The following is an 18,038-nucleotide window of genomic DNA, read 5'->3' as shown; positions in this document are numbered from 1 at the left end:
GAATCAAACGCAGGACGCAGACTGAATGTTCCAAATGCTGTAATACTGGCCCAACACAGGCAACAGGACAACTAAGCCCGACAGCAAAAACACGCACGAAGGCGAAAGGTAGATGCGCACTAAAAGGTGCGACAAAAAATGAAACGGTGCACACACAAGTGCAACTAAGCTCCAGCACAGTGGAGAAATACGCTCAACCGAGCAAAACACAACACTGACGGAAACAAACAGACAAAAGCAAACGAACATGAAACATCTATCGGTGGCAGCTAGAATTCCGGAGACGACGAACGCCGAAGCCTGCCCGAACAAGGGAGAGAGGCAGCCTCGGCCGAAACCGTGACAGTACCCCCCTTGACGCGCGGCTCCAGACGTGCGCCGACTCCGGCCTCGGGACGACCAGGGGACGCGGCGCAGGGCGCGTCGGATGCCTCGATGGAACTCCGTCAGGAGCGACGGGTCCAACACGTCTCTCCTCGGCACCCAGCACCGCTCCTCCGGACCCGTACCCCTCCCACTCCACTAGATACTGGAGACCCCCATCCGACGTCTCGAATCCAAGATGGATCTCACGGAGTACGCCGGTGCCCCTCGATGTCCAACGGGGCGGAGGAGTCTCCAAGATCTCATCTTCTTGGAGTGGGCCCGCTACCACCGGCCTGAGAAGGGACACATGGAACGAGGGGTTAATACACTTATACTCCACAGGTAGCTGTAATCTATAACATACCTCGTTCAACCTTCTCAGGACTTTAAATGGCCCTACAAACCGCCGACCCAGTTTCCGACAGGGCAGGCGGAGGGGCAGGTTTCTGGTAGAGAGCCAGACTCGATCACCAGGTGCGTACACCGGTGCCTCACTGCGGTGGAGATCAGCGCTCGCCTTCTGACGTCGGAGGGCCCGCTGCAGGTGGACGTGTGCAGCGTTCCAAGTCTCCTCCGAGCGCCGCGCCCACTCATCCACCGCAGGAGCCTCGATCTGGCTCTGCTGCCAGGGTGCCAGAACCGGCTGGTAACCTAACACACATTGAAATGGAGTTAGGTTAGTGGAGGAATGGCGTAGGGAATTCTGGGCCATCTCGGCCCAGGGAACGTACCTTGACCACTCCTCCGGCCGGTCCCGGCAGTATGTTCTGAGAAACCTACCCACATCCTGGTTTACGCGTTCCACCTGCCCATTGCTCTCCGGGTGGTAACCCGAGGTGAGGCTCACCGAGACCCCCAACCGCTCCATAAACGCTCTCCAGACTCTGGAGGTGAATTGGGGACCCCGATCAGCCACAATGTCCTCGGGTACCCGTAGTGCCGGAACACATGGGTAAACAGTGCCTCGGCAGTTTGCAGGGCCGTAGGAAGACCCGGCATGGGGAGCAAACGACAGGCCTTAGAGAACCGGTCCACAACGACCAGGATGGTAGTATTCCCTTGGGAGAGGGGAAGGTCTGTTATAAAGTCCACTGAGAGGTGGGACCATGGCCGTTGTGGAACGGGCAGGGGTAGCAACTTACCCCTAGGTAGATGTCTAGGCGCCTTACACTGGGCGCACACCGAGCAGGAGGAAACATAAACCCTCACATCCCTTGCCAACGTGGGCCACCAGTACTTGGCACTAAGACAGTGCACTGTCCGGCCGATACCCGGATGTCCAGAGGAGGGTGACGTGTGAGCCCAATAGATCAATCGATCCCGAACCTCGAGCGGAACGTACTTCCGACCCTCCGGGCACTGTGGTGGACTAGGGTCGGTGCGTAGCGCCCGCTCGAGTTCAGCATCGACCTCCCATACTACCGGTGCCACCAGACACGACTCAGGCAGTATGGGAGTGGGCTCCACGGACCTCTCCTCCGCGTCATACCGCCGAGACAGCGCATCTGCCTTGCCATTCTGTGACCCAGGGATGTACGTGATCTTAAAAGTAAACCTGGTCAAGAACATACTCCATCTTGCCTGGCGAGGGTTCAGCCTCCTCGCCGCCCGGATGTACTCCAGGTTACGGTGGTCCGTCAAAATGAGGAAAGGGTGTTGAGCCCCCTCAAGCCAGTGCCTCCACACCTTTAGAGCCTGTACCACGGCTAACAGCTCCCTGTCCCCTACGTCATAGTTCCGCTCCGCCGGACTGAGCTTCTTAGAATAAAAAGCACAGGGGCGGAGTTTAGGTAGCGCGCCAGATCGTTGTGAAAGCACGGCTCCTAAACCGGCCTCCGCCGCGTCCACCTCTACTTGGAACGGCAAAGAGGGATCCGGATGCGCCAGCACCGGGGCCAAGGTAAACAGGTCCTTCAGCCTCCCAAACGCCCTGTCCGCCTCGGCCGACCACTGCAGGCGCACGGACCCCCCTTCAACAGAGACGTGATGGGAGCTGCCACCTGTCCAAAACCCCGGATAAACCTCCTGTAGTAATTTGCAAACCCCAAAAACTGCTGCACCTCTTTCACAGTGGTTGGTGTTTGCCAATTACGCACGGCCCGACACCCGGTCTACCTCCATCTTCACCCCTGACGCAGACAACTGATAACCCAAAAAAGGAGACCGACTCCTGGAAAAACAGACACTTCTCTGCCTTCACATACAGGTCGTGCTCCACCAGCCTCCGCAACACCCTGCGCACCAGGGCCACATGCTCGACACGGGTAGGTGAGTACACGAGAATGTCATCAATGTACACCACCACCCCCTGCCCCTGCATGTCCCTGAAGATCTCATCCACAAATGATTGGAAAACTGATGGAGCGTTCATCAACCCGTATGGCATGACCAGATACTCGTAATGGCCCGAGGTGGTACTAAAGGCTGTTTTCCATTCATCACCCTCCCTGATGCGCACCAAGTTGTACGCGCTCCTGAGATCTAGTTTCGTGAAGAAAGCGCGCCCCATGCAACGACTCAGTCATGGTCGCAATCAGCGGGAGTGGATAACTATACTTCACCGTAATCTGATTGAGACCACGGTAATCGATGCATGGCGCAAACCACCATCCTTTTTCTTCACGAAAAAGAAACTCGAGGACGCGGGGAAGTGGACGGCCGTATGTATCCTTGTCTCAGCGATTCGTCTATGTAAATCTCCATAGCCTTCTTCTCCTCCTGAGACAGAGGATACACATGGCTCCGTGGGAGCGCAGCTCCTGCCTGGAGGTTTATCGCACAATCCCCCCTGCCTATGGGGTGGCAACTGCGTCGCCCTCGCCTTACTAAACGCAATAGCCAAATCCCCATACTCAGGTGGAACGTGCAATGCGGGCACCTGGTTTGGACTCTCCACCGAGGTAGCCCCTACGGAAACTCCCAAACATCTACCCACACACTGAGAAGACCACTCCATCAGAGCCCTCTCCTGCCACGAAATCACTGGGTTATGGGTACTCAACCAGGGCATGCCCAGCACCACCGGATACGCAGGAGAGTCAATCAGGAACAGCTGAATCATCTCCTGATGATCCCCCTGCGCACACATCCTAAGTGGCGCCGTGACCTCCCTGATTAAGCCCGTACCCAACGGACGACTATCTAGGGCGTGAACGGGAAAAGGAACATCAACAGGAATGAGGGGAATCCCTAACGCTAAACAAAACTTTTTATCAATAAAATTCCCAGCCGCGCCTGAATCTACCAGCGCCTTATGCTGGGAATGAGGTGCTACCTGTGGAAAACGTACAGGCATACAAAATGGGCAACAGAGAGCTCTGGGTGAGTGGGCGCCTACTCACCTGGAGGGAATCCCCAGTGCGGGACCTGTCGTCATCTCCCCTAGGAGGCCATCCCCAGCACCTAGCCGCGGTGTGTCCTCCCGACCACAGTTGGTGCAGTGGATGGACCCCCCTAGCCTGCCGACTCCTCCTCTCTCTAGCGCCAGCGCCCGAGCTCCATAGGACAAGGCTCGGAGGCGCTGGAGGGTGGGAATGGACGGACCCTCCGCAGGACGTCCGCGGGTAGCCAGCAGGGTATCCAGCCTGATGGACATATCAACCAGCTGGTCGAAAGTGAGGCTGGTGTCCCTACAAGCCAGCTCCCGACGGACGTCCTCTCGTAGGCTGCATCGGTATAGATCGATGAGGGCCCGATCATTCCACCCTGCATCTGCCGCTAGAGCACGGAATTCGAGCGCGAATTCCTGGGCACTTCTCCTCCCCTGCCGGAGGAAGACCAGACGCTCCCCCGCCGCTTTCCCCTCCGGGGATGGTCAAACACCGCCCTGAAGCGGCGGGAGAACTTCGGTGTACGTAATCGTCGTGGCGTCGATCTTCCTCCACTCCGCGTTGGCCCACTCCAACGCTTTTCCGGCCAGGCAGGAGATCAGGGCGGACACGCTCTCATGCCCTGAAGGTGCCGGGTGCACGGTGGCCAGGTATAGCTCTACCTGGAGCAGGAATCCCTGACACCCAGCCGCGGTCCCGTCGTAGGCCCTCGGGAGAGATAGTCGGACTCCTCGAGGTTCCGGCGCTGGACTGGGGCGGGCTGGCCGATGGTGCTGGCAGGGCGGGCGGCGGTGGAGGCGAACCCCAGCCTCGGAGTGTGGTAATCACCTCCTGCAGGGCGGTCCCCATCTGCAGGAGCTGCTCTTGCTGGTCCCGAACCTGGGCTTCCAGTCTCGTCTGGGCTGCTTCGGCTCCTGCTGATTCCATTGGTGGTGTATGATTCTGTCAGGGCGTGTTGTAGGTGTAGTGTAGGAATCAAACGCAGGACGCAGACTGAATGTTCCAAATGCTGTAATACTGGCCCAACACAGGCAACAGGACAACTAAGCCCGACAGCAAAAACACGCACGAAGGCGAAAGGTAGATGCGCACTAACAGGTGCGACAAAAAATGAAACGGTGCACACACAAGTGCAACTAAGCTCCAGCACAGTGGAGAAATACGCTCAACCGAGCAAAACACAACACTGACGGAAACAAACAGACAAAAGCAAACGAACATGAAACATCTATCGGTGGCAGCTAGAATTCCGGAGACGACGAACGCCGAAGCCTGCCCGAACAAGGGAGAGAGGCAGCCTCGGCCGAAACCGTGACATAGACAAATGAAGTGAACCTTGGGTTGCTGTCTCTAAGCGATAGCCGACCCTGCTGGCCAATAAATTAGCACATGTTCATTAACATGTCCTCGCCTGCCACTAACGAGCATGCTGGGGGAATCACAAGTGGCTTTTCAATACCCCCCCCAAACGTGTCATTGAGATTGCAAGGGCAACCACTTCTCCCTTTGTGCTTTCAGGTCATTCCTACTCTTCCTCAGGTTTACTGTACTGTGCAGTACACACACACACACACACACACACACACACACACACACACACACACACACACACACACACACACACACACCGTCATAAAGGTTAAATAAATAAATAAACACACACACACATACATATGCATGCAGACACACACACTGATTTGCAGGCACATATTCATGTTGTCATTCTCACACCCACAGCAGTTAAAGAAACAGCAGTAAAGCCTGAAGGAGAGTTTGAACAATAGACTTAATGTGTCTCATTTGGCATCTAAAGCAGCTGTTGAAAAATGTATGTATGCAATAGGCGTGCAGGGAGAGACTGGGAGCCATAACACGATGCATGTTCAATTATGAATGCACTATCATCTGTTTTATCACAGCCTTTATTGAGCCTCACTCTATTTTTCACTGCTTATTGCCCCTGCATGGGCGCAGAAAGCAATTCATTTTCCTGTTCTCTTGGTCACTGTAATGATGTCATGTCATAGTATTGTGAGGACAGAGGAAGAGTTAAGAGATGAGTGGTTTGGGGCCATGAAGTCTACATTCCATTATGTCAAGGTAGATTAGTGATGTTTAGAATAGCATGAGTGATGGGCAGGATACTGACTTGGGGTAAAGAGTGATGAACATCAAAGACAGGGAGTGCCCATGGAGACTTGCCAGATGTATGCCAGGAAGATGGTAATAAAGGCTATATAAGATAGAGTGTCTTCTTTGTTCAAGTTAGTTCAACTGACGAAGGGCAAAGCCATGTCCGTTTGTTAGATGAACCCACTAGCTCGTGATTCAATAAATACTTGGTATGAAATCTCCACAGAATGTCTAAGTATATCCTTGCATCCTTGATTCTTTGATACCTGAGAAACTCATCATAACAGTCACTCTTTCGCTTCCCCTCCATCTTTCTTATAGATGCTCTCTCTTTCCCTCCTCTTTCGTTCAGCCATTCTCTCTTTCCTTCTCTATCTGACTCTTTCAAATCTCTAAAACACTCTCTCTCTCTCTCTCTCTCTCTCTCTCTCTCTCTCTCTCTCTCTCTCTCTCTCTCTCTCTCTCTCTCTCTCTCTCTCTCTCTCTCTCTCTCTCGTGTCATCTCTACCTGTCTTCATCTATCTGGTTGTGTGTTTGTGCTCCAGTAGGACCTCTTCTGACAGGTGGGCTGCAGACAGTCTCCTAGTCCTCCTGAGTGTAAACGGTGCTCCGGCTGACTGACACTTCCGTGGGAGCTGCTCACTGCCTCCTCCACTTCAGACAATAGAAGAAAACTGTTCAGGCTTGGCACCCCCTACCCTTACTCCACCCCCTCATCATCTCTGCATCATCTCCCTCCAACACCTCCATATCAATCCACAGCCTCTACACTACAGCACGCTATGACTCACTTCATACTGTTAGTGCGGTTTGTACTATGCACCCTCTGGTTTTGATTGGCAGAACAAGTACAATATGGGAAGAGATACAGTCCAGGTTTACAGTACATTTAGAGTTATAGAGGCACAGAGGAGGTTGACATCTCCCATAAACAAAAAGGTGTCTCATAAAGCTTACTTCTTTATTCAATTTTGTAAATTATTTTCACTGCATCAGGAATAGCGTACACAGATGTTTCGGCTTTACCGCCTTCTTCAGCGTGTAGATACAATTTTCTTTTAATTCAGAACAACCGATGAGCAGCAGGTGCCTCTAATCAGGGTTGCCACTATAGTTAATCTAATCAGGGTCTATAGTTTACTGTGGAAATGTACAACCCAGAAAGCGAACCACTGGAGTGTGGCTTCCAACCCCTTGCCCAGAGCCCCAGAGAACAGTGTGTAGATGCATGAGTGTGTGTGTGTCTGTGTGTCTTTTCCCTGGCTTTTCACTCTCCATGCTCCGTGATAAACACACCTCCAGGCTTTCCTCTTTTGAGGAGAAATTAGTTATTTACTTTTGCCAAATGAATTCTCCAACCCGCTGGCCAAGAGAGCGGCAAAGACGCGAGCGCCGAAATAGCATCTCACTCTCACTCTCTCACCCCCTCACTTGTGTAATTAAATGTCAAAAGCCAGAGTATGAAAATCAATGCTGCGTTGTGCAGTATCGCGGCTGAGAATGCAGCTAATTTAAAAGCAAAGGAGCACGGGCGGCAGTGTTGATTATTTGACAAGCCTCCGTACTGCTCGTCTGTTAACTACAAATGAAATCTAGTTCCCATCCAGTCTCCTCGGGGCCAGGAAACCAAGGTAATATCTACACAATCAATATCCCAGTACAGCTGGCCACATTATACACACAGCACATAAATATGATAGGGTTTTTTACTATACTCCCTTTCTCCTTATTTCACTCTCTCCTACTCATCCCTTTCTCTCCCTGTTACCTACTCCACTCTCCCATCCACTCTCTCGCTCTCTTTCTCTCTCTCATCATCTCTCTCTCCATCCCTGTTTTATTCTCTCTCCTCATCCCTCTTTTCCTGTCTGTTTCATTCTGTCTTTTTCTCATCCCTCTCTTCCTTTAGAGTGTTAGCCAGTCTGTTGAGAAGTGAAGCAGCTGGTGGGGTAATGCCTAGCTGCCTGCTTGGAAGGATGGCACTGGGAGGGAGATGGTGGAGAGAGAGAGAGAAAGAGAGGTCAGCATTGGTGCTCTCTCTGTTGCTTTCTCTCTTTCCTTTGCTTTCTCTCTCCTTATCTCTCTCACTTTCCTTCTCTCAGTCTTTCTGCATTTTCTCTCTCACTTTTTTATCTTTCACACTCTTGGTCTCCCTCTCTTGTCCACTGGGCACACACTGGTTGAATCAACGTTGTTTCCACGTCTATTCTACGTCTATTCCATGTTGAACCAACGTGGAATAGACGTTGAATTGACGTCTGTGCCCAGTGGGTGTTTTCTCTTGCTCTGTGCCTCTTCTTTTGCTCTCTCACGCTCTCTCTCTCTCCTGGTGAGCGTGACAGTTCCGCTCTGAGAGGCACCTGTGGTGGCAAGAGGCACGCTTCTATCCCTCCTCCCTGTTGGAACGGCCTGAATGTCCCCAGGCCTGGAGCTCTTACACTGGATTTGGCCACAGCCACAGGAGACAGCACACACGCGCCACGTCAGTAGCACTGGGACGAGAGAGAGAGAGAGAGAGAGAGAGAGAGAGAGAGAGAGAGAGAGAGAGAGAGAGAGAGAGAGAGAGAGAGAGAGAGAGAGAGAGAGAGAGAGAGAGAGAGAGAGAGAGAGAGAGAGAGAGAGAGAGAGAGAGAGAGAGAGAGAGAGAGAGAGAGGTATACCTGTGTCTCCACAGCCAGTTCTATCATAACTCACACCATTTGGGTTATCCCCTAGGACGTTAACAGAGAGGAGAAAATAATAACAGTATTTTTACGCTCTAGTGAGCTGCCGAGGGCACTGTGTGTGTGTGTGTACGCTCCTGTGTTAGGGCCAGGAACATATACAGCACCATAACAGTCTCTGGCGCAACCACCCCTCCATTATCACTTTGCACTCATGGGTTCTAAATGGCAGATTGGACCCCCACCGCCCAACATCTTGGCCCCCCACCAATACCACCTGCAATCCTCCTCCCCACCTGCCACTCATGGTGTCAGAGCAGACTCCAGACTGCGTCAGAGACATGGCAGGGACACGTCAGTCTGTTGGCAGTGCCACCTCACAGGCCTGATGGCCAGGAGCTAGTTTCTGTCTGTCGTAGCCCTGCACATCGACTCGGTGCTGGTACCCTGTGTATATAGTTATTGTTACTCATTGTGTATTTATTCCTTGTGTTATTATTTTTCTACTATTTATCCCAAAGCATTTCACTGTTAGTCTACACCTGTTGTTTACCAAGCATGTGATACATACAATTTGATTTGATTAATGTGTTTTCTCAATTACAGCAACAAGGCCCCTCAGTCTCAGACAAGCACATCCATTCATCTCCATCGGTCTCAGCTCTCTGAGAGATCAGACGTGGAGAAAATATGGAGTGGTTGGAAAATAAGCTGTTAAGATGAGTTCCACTGTGAAAAGATGTTGAACAGATGCTGTTTGGTTGAGTTGTATTTCAGTTAACCTTACTCAACAGTTCCTAAATATACCCTCACAGTAGCCAGCAGGAAAGCAAGCAAGGCTTAGTCTTTTGTCTTAATCTGTGCATTCTAGGGCTGTGAGTCATGTGCAGGAGCAGGCAACAGAGCATCAGCAGCCCTGTGTGTGTGTGTGTGTCTGGTCTAAGGCCTCTCTCTGTCTACAGTGTCTGAGTTCAGGCAAAACCAACTACCGGTACACTCATCCTGAGGAAGATTACACTTGTCTCTTTTTCTGCTGTTGGCTGGTGCTGCAGCACTGCTCGTGCTCGCTGACATTTTGTCTTGTCTTTATTGTGTTTGCCTACTGTGTTTGAAAATACCATCAGCCTGTCATTAAGGCTGTTCTGTTTGATTAATGGGGAACATGGCTTTATTAGTGTGTGTTAGTGCTGGTAATGGCTGTAGCTTATGTGTGTGCTGAGCTTCAAGTGCCATTTTGAGAGAATTCTGTGCCTTTGTCTGTTCTCTGCTTTTGTCTACAGATCTACTGCCAAATAACTAATTGAACATTTCAATAATACAGCCAGCCAATGAATGGATACTATTAAACTGTTTCCACTCACACATAAACTAACACACACACACATTTTTACATTTTAGTCATTTAGCAGACGCTCTTATCCAGAGCGACTTACAGTTAGTGAGTGCATACATTTTCATACTGGCCCCCCGTGGGAATCGAACCCACAACCCTGGCGTTGCAAACACCATGCTCTACCAACTGAGCTACACGGGACTACACACATGCACGTAATACATGCACAAACCCGTATGAACATACACAAGCACACACTCCATTACTCATATCATAATGTCCTGCTTCCAAACACCCATTTCTCTTTGCCATTCTGATTGGAGCAGACCTTATACATGTAGTTAGTGTAGGATCTCCTCCCTCTGCTGTGTAACCCCGTGCATGTTCTGTTTCCTGCTTTATTGGTTGCGTCTGTCTGCTGGGTAAACTCTCTAAGTCTAAACAGCCTGATCTTTTGAAATTGTGATGATTCATCCAACAATAAGTGGCTGGCCTACATAAGAACCAGGCCTTTAGAGAAAGCACTTAAGCCAGATGACATCCAAAACAGGTAGCTATGGGCTGGTTTTGTTGTCACATAATATTTCAAAAGATTCACAGAATCTAACGGATGAAACATGTATATTTAGCATAAAGGAGAACAATGGTAGACTAAAGTAAAGAAAGAAAAGGTGGCATCAAGGAAATACTGTTGGTCCATGAATACAGACCTTCAGGAACCACAGTGTATATCCCCCTAGTTTGTTTAACATACTATGAAATTAGGTGTTTTTCTGATGAAACCACCTCCCAGTAAATATTCCACAGAAGAGCTTTTGAGCCAGCTAGTGATTTGGCAGTAGACTGGAGATGATGAGTCTGTTTAACGACCTTTGGCTCCTCTGTCTGGGTGCTGTAACTCCTACAGGTGGATGGTGTGATGACTTGACACTTGACAGTTAATATACTGCTGCTACTGAGAATCAGTTGGGGAGTGCCAAGACTCCTCTGGTTCGCCAGTGTTAGAATCCTCATAGGGGGAGTGTAATAGTCATGTTGCATTTTACAGTAAAAAAACAAGGCTTTTTAGAATAGCTACTCGTTTCATCAGAACTTGAAAGGCTCTCAAAGGATATGCTGGGCTTTTCTATTGGTTACTGTTTATTACTTGATTGATTGGTTGATTTGATGGGTTGATTGACTGATTTATTGTGTTTCATGGCAAGTCTGTCTAGGAGCAGGGACTGGCTGGTGGAATTTACAACCTCGCTAAGATGGTGTTGAAGTTAATTTACATTTTAAATGGTAACATTAGCTTTACATTCCTCATCCAGGGTGACTGATACTTCATGACTCACCATAAACAGAAACAGATTAAAGGACGTCACAAATGTAAAGTTTACAGCGTGTTGACGTACACCCACACGCTTCTGTCAATCTATCTGTCCTACTCAGGACCTTGGAGCTTCTCTCCTCTGATTGTCATGCTTTCCTTTGTTTCTATGTTCTCTATGTTGGCTCTCTGAAGATTATTTTAAGAGTACCTTAGACAAGTGCAAGTCTACTTCAATCCACTCCAATCAAATATCCATCCACAAGTGCCCTTGACTCTCTCCAGTCAACAGTTTTACTAAGGACATGGAAGAGGAAGAGGTTTAATGGTCTCTCTGATTGTCTGAGTGTTCTTCAAACCTGGTCCTGGAAACCCACCGGGTGTTAGTACTGGGCTGGAACAAAAGCCTGCACACACTGTATATCCCTAGGTCCACTGGATTGAAGAACACCATTAGATCCATGATCTGGCTGCATTGCTACAATATGTGTGTTGGCTCTCTAGTACAGTACTGTCTTGTGAGATGACATCATACAATAGGCGTATATTGCTGTGGCTATAAGGAGGTTGATGTAGATGGTGGAGGGATTAGAAGCACATTCTCTCTGCACTGCCTGCAGGACTGGCTCATTAATCAATGTTTTATTCAATCGCCCCCGCACAATCAGAATGTATGAAACAATTATGAGCCCATGCCACCCATATGTGCACTCCCCTTTCTACGAAATGTGATGTGCCTACACATTTAGGGTGTGTGTAGCCTACGTGCAAGTGTGCATGTATGTGTGTCTAGGCTATGTCTAAGGTCGTGTCTAGACTTGACAGTTCATGCAGCTTTATTATTCTGATCATAGAGTTCTGTTCATGGAATTCCAAATGTGTCATGCATCTACACCTACATAAATGTGTCTACCGTGTCCACAGTGTGTCCAGATTCCCTATTCCCGCGCTATATTCAAATGCCAGTATGCATTTTACAAACAGTGGAATAGGCTAAATATGATAACACAACAACAACTGATGGCAGTAGCCAACTACTGTAGCTAACTAGCCAGCTAATCTCTGCAGCTAGCATGCAACGCTAAAGGGATTGCAAATGGGTTAGCATAACTCTAGCCAAACAACAAATATTTTTCTAAATATTAGCTAGCTGGCTAGCATTTATGAGGCCAGCAAACACGTTCCTCACATGCTAGGAACGTATTTCCTCCAACGTTATAATGAAAAGGTGCCTCTCGGTCCCAAAACACACGTTTTCTGGAGACTTGTGGGAGGAGTGCTGATGACATCGCCCACTATATGCGCTTTCGGTAGCCTGATTGCGTCCAGACTGAGGAGAAAACCGCACACATTGCATCCCTGACCACCTTCTGAAGTGGTCAGCCAGATCTGAACACAATCAGACCACAAATAATGTTTTGTATTCTGACAGCAGATGTCGCATGTAGGTGTCAAGTGTAGACACAACCTAAGTGTCTGTGTGCATTTATGAGAGAGAGAGAGAGAGAGAGAGAGAGAGAGAGAGAGAGAGAGAGAGAGAGAGAGAGAGAGAGAGAGAGAGAGAGAGAGAGAGAGAGAGAGAGAGAGAGATACAATCCAGCTGAAATGCAAACACTGTAGAGGGGGAGGCGGTGAATTCTGATTGCAGTAGTGTGTCAGTGTGATGAGCAGTGAAAGCTACAGCACTCAAGTGTTTAGGGAACGTACATTACGGGGTAATAGATTCCGCTGGGGTTCTCTTCAGTCTATTCCCAGGGTTCACTCCCACGCATAGATGAGCCAGCAGCCTTCCAAGGAACAATTTTAAATGGTTGTTTTCCTCCACAGATTTTATAGCAAGCTGTGCCAATGGTACATTCACTGTAATGCCATGATCCTAATGGATATTAGTTTGGTCCCTGCTGTATAGATATTACATATTACTGTGAATATCCTACTCCATCATTCTGTGATAACAGTACATGTGAATCAGCCTGGAAAATGATATTTCTGTGAACTAATTAGGTTAATTACAGATTTTAAAGTTTTAAATTGTTTTAATATTATTAAAGCTATTTCATTTCAGAGATAGTGGGGTTGTACCTGTACCATTTACTACTTAATTAAATTCAAAGGTCAGCTTTACTTGGAACACACACACTGTTGGTTATCTATAAACCTGTTTTGGTTAAGTCAGTTTAACGTCATATCAGTCTAAATCTTATGAATGCAAGCACTTGGCAACTGCTTGGATGAAAGGATACTGTTATTCTTGCTTATATGGTAGTAAATATAAAATAGGCCACAGTAATAAAACATACTGGAAACGATTGGTGCTGAATTATTGCAAATGTATTTGTTTAGCCTTTAAATCCGAAAACATAACTGCTCTTGTTCCATGGCCTGTTTAGAGTGTTTCTTTACCAGTATAGATCAGTACCAGTATAACATGTCTGGAGCATTTTATCAATACAGATTCTTACACACACACACAGGCTTCCTCATTCATTACACAGAATATAGCCTAAATGCAAATTAGGAACAAATTAGCACAAACATTCACTTTTTCCCATTGTTTTATTTACACGGAAACCAATGCAGTCCCCCTAATGCTCGCACATTAACCTTAGAGTTCTCACTACAAGGCAAATACGTGAATGCATGGGTGAGTAAATGCTGATACATAAACATTAACTTACCCGCTAAGACGCGAGAGACACCGAGACAGCTGATAATTAGCAATGGCACGGTTGACAGGAAAAATCTCTCCATCCTTTAATTAGAGGACGTGAGATCCCATTTACACTGACTAGAGCTATGTTAACCGACTTGCTATTGTTCAACAGTCACGTCAGGCCATGCATATTGCCTCGACCAAAAATCGTTTACTGTCTCGCAAGCTTGCCGCAGATCGACTGACGAGAGCTTTCAGCACCTGGGACAGCGACAGCGCTCCGCCACCTACATTCAACAGTAGCTTAACATGCGGCGAACATTGTTCCTGTGTGTCGCCCACGACCGCTCTTCCTCTCTCCAACTCAGCTACGAGAGATATTTATAGACATTGAACTCGACGACCAGACATAAATGAAGTCCTGGTGATGAGTTTTGGTCCATTGCGGTGGCTCTGGCTGTGGCCGAGGTTCGCACCGTGTACATCTGTGCCACTTAAGTCGGGTGGTGTTTAGGGGCACTCCGCTACTGCAGACAGAAACGTGATCGCGCTCACTGCCCGTGCCACTCTGCCATTGACTCTCGCGTGCGTATAGTCATGGGCTACAGAGAAGAGATGCACATACACAGGCATACACTCTAGGCTCCAGTTATTATTCATATGCGCTGCAATTATACCTCTGCACACAATGTCCACATGGAGAGTTTGTTAATTATGATTAAATGAGGTATGAAAGTATCTCATAGACTGCTATTGGCTACACTAAACAGGATAACTTTGACTTTTGCTCCAAGTGCATGTATATTTTTCTCAGCTATAGACAAAGTGTCTCTGGTATATTTCGGCTATGAAATTATTTTTAACAATTTGATATTGAGTTCAGTTGTTGAAGCTTGAATATTCAGACATTTCAGACTTGCATTTTGGTATAAAGCAGTGGGTGGGGTAATCTATGTGGCATATGTCAAGTTTGCATAAGAGCACCAACAGTAGCCTACTTATTGCTCTATAGGCAATTATCATAGTGCATTAAAGGCTAGGACAAAATGCCAGGCCTGTAGAATAGAATACAAATGCATTCCAATGCAGTGTAAACTTTTGATTTAATAATTTCCATTTCATTTAGTTACACATGGGCTGAATCTCTCAATCTGACTTCCCATTTGTCTCTGACCATTGGTCAAGTTCAAGGTTCTGAGCCTTTATGTCACCCTCCTCCGTGATTTGTTTGAGTGCACTGTGTCACCGACACCCGGTCGCATCCAGTTCTCAGAATGATTTTCAGCCCACACCACTATCAAAGATTCATGTACAAGTCCATGCAAAAAAACTGCCGCCTGTGCATAGATTCGCGTCATAAATTATGTTGTCCTCGAACACCACTTTGAACCGCAGAAATCCGTCCATACACTATAGTTAAAGCAGCCACATCACCACACCCTCTGACTATTTGAACAGATAGTTTACTGCATCAAAATAAAACAGCAGATAATGATTTTATACATACAAGTTACAAGAAAGCCTCTCTTACCTGAGCTGCCTGTATGTAGTCTATATCAGTCGGCGCTGCAAGATGTGTGCGGTCTTGACCGGGCTGGTTCACTTGAAGAAAGCTTCGTCACGAGTTTAGAGCGCGCCCGTCCGGAGCCGGGCTACTGTCCCAACTGAGAAGCAACGTTAGTGAATGCCCTCTGTGTCCCCAAGAACAGTTTTCCGCACCGCACCACACCGACTCCCACACTACACCCACTGCTTCAGCTTCACAGTATCTGGCTGGGTGATGGCGTGTTTGTGAGAGAGAATGAGTGAACGAAGGTGTGCTTGCGAGTGTGTGTGTGTGTGTCATTGTCCTTTACAGCTCTGCAGTAATGTCATGACAGCAGGTGTTTCCTAGCCAATTCCATAGAGGTTTCTACCTCACACATTTAAGGCAAGATACTCTCCTAAGAAATTAGCTGCATTTTTATGAGTTGCAACATAAAAATGTTAAAACTCTGTCACTGTGGCCAAGGTTTTAAGAGGGTAGATGTACAATGTACAGTTGTGATCAAAGGTTTTGAGAATGACACAAATACTAATTTTCACAAAGTCTGCTGCCTCAGTTTTGATGATGGCAATTTGCATGTACTCCAGAATGTCATGAAGAGTGATCAGATGAATTGCAATTAATTGCTAAGTCCCTCTTTGCCATGAAACTTAATCCCCAAAAAACATTTCCACTGCATTTCAGCCCTGCCACAAAAGGACCAGCTGCCATCGTGTCAGTGATTCTCTCGTTAACACAGGTGAGAGTGTTGACGAGGACAAGGCTGGAGATCACTCTGTCATGCTGATTGAGTTAGAATAACAGACTGGAAGCTTTAAAAGGAGGGTGGTGCTTGAAATCATTGTTCTTCCTCTGTTAACCATGGTTACCTGCAAGGAAACACGTGCCGTCATCATTGCTTTGCACAAAAAGGCAAGGATATTGCTGCTAGTAAGATTGCACCTAAATCAACCATTTATCGGATCATCAAGAACTTCAAGGAGAGAGGTTCAATTGTTGTGAAGAAGGCGTCAGGGCGCCCAAGAAAGTCCAGCAAGCGCCAGGACCGTCTCCTAAAGTTGATTCAGCTGCGGGATTGGGGCACCACCAGTGCAGAGCTTGCTCAGGAATGGCAGCAGGCAGGTGTGAGTGCATCTGCACGCACAGTGAGGCAAAGACTTTTGGAGGATGGCCTGGTGTCAAGAAGGGCAGCAAAGAAGCCACTTCTCTCCAGGAAAAACATCAGGGACAGACTGATATTCTGCAAAAGGTACAGGGATTGGACTGCTGAGGAATGGGGTAAAGTCATTTTCTCTGATGAATCCCCTTTCCGATTGTTTGGGGCATCCGGAAAACACCTTGTCCGGAGAAGACAAGGTGAGCGCTACTATCAGTCCTGTGTCATGCCAACAGTAAAGCATCCTGAGACCATTCATGTGTGGGGTTGCTTCTCAGCCAAGGGAGTGGGCTCACTCACAATTTTGCCTAAGAACACAGCCATGAATAAAGAATGGTACCAACACATCCAAGAACAGTTTGGTGACGACCAATGTCTTTTCCAGCATGATGGAGCACCTTGCCATAAGGCAAAAGTGATAACTAAGTGGCTCGGGGAACAAAACATCAACATTTTGGGTCCATGGCCAGGAAACTTCCCAGACCTTAATCCCATTGAGAACTTGTGGTCAATCCTCAAATGGCGGGTGGACAAACAAAAACCCACAAATTCTGACAAACTCCAAGCATTGATTATGCAAGAATGGGCTGCCATCAGTCAGGATGTGGCCCAGAAGTTAATTGACAGCATGCCAGGGCGGATTGCAGAGGTCTTGAAAAAGAAGGGTCAACACTGCAAATATTGTCTCTTTGCATAAACTTAATGTAATTGTCAATAAAAGCCTTTGACACTTATGGAATGCTTGTAGTTATACTTCCGTATACCATAGTAACATCTGACAAAAATATCTCATAACACTGAAGCAGCGAACTTTGTGAAGACCAATACTTTCTCAAAACTTTTGACCACGACTGTACACCAGTGCAAATATGCAAACATTGCTCTGGTGCTAAGGCCTCAGTGAGTCACTTGTGTGTAGGGTTGCAAAGGGATGGAAAACTTTCGAAGTTTACCAGTAAACTACCAGAATTTAGGGCACTTTCAAGTTTGTATATTTGTTTTGGGGGGGTACTTCAGATTATCACAGGTGTCTGTAATTTTCTCTGGCCCTCTGTGTGGCCTTAACACTTGTAGAATATATAAAATAATGAAATAAAATGATATCTAAATAATACAAAATATGACAAAGCTGTAAAACATTATCCTAAATATAAACCATAACCGTATTTAATACCATTGATGTTTAATATGAGGGTTTCAGCATTACATATTCTTTATATGTGTATTTACACACTCGTTTTTTTATTATATGTATATGTCTTTGTTGTAAATGTTTTGGTGCCAAACTGGTGCCATTTGTGAAAAAAGTCAATAGTTGGAAGAGTTGCAGAGTTAATTGAAAATAATGCCATTGTGATGAGTGTGATGGAAAGGAGTCAGGCGTAGGAGGGTAATCACCGAATACAGAGTTTATTCCTTCGTAGACACACAAATGCGCTCAAATAGCGATCAACGAAACAGGCACAGGGGAAACTATCATCCCTGGCAAATACACTGTAACAATATCCAATAATACATAGGAACAGGGGAAAATCTATCCTGGCAAC

At 47.5% G+C, this 18,038-nt stretch overlaps 1 protein-coding gene across 3 annotated transcripts in view; it reads right to left on the bottom strand.

The window, feature by feature from the left end:
* Positions 1-15,577, bottom strand: part of LOC121544994 (fibronectin type III domain-containing protein 5-like) — a 41,490-nt gene extending 25,913 nt beyond the window's left edge. For all 3 annotated transcript variants that reach the window (XM_041855299.1, XM_041855300.1, XM_041855301.1), the window contains exon 1: positions 15,321-15,577. The gene's annotated coding sequence lies outside the window, so the exon portion shown is untranslated. The remainder of the gene's footprint in view (positions 1-15,320) is intronic.
* Between the last annotated feature and the right edge of the window lie 2,461 nt (positions 15,578-18,038).

Source organism: Coregonus clupeaformis, chromosome 29 (assembly GCF_020615455.1).
Source record: "Coregonus clupeaformis isolate EN_2021a chromosome 29, ASM2061545v1, whole genome shotgun sequence".
Classification (NCBI taxonomy): domain Eukaryota; kingdom Metazoa; phylum Chordata; class Actinopteri; order Salmoniformes; family Salmonidae; genus Coregonus; species Coregonus clupeaformis.
The sequence above is the reverse complement of the archived record's forward strand: the minus strand, read 5'-3'. Positions and strand labels throughout refer to the sequence as shown.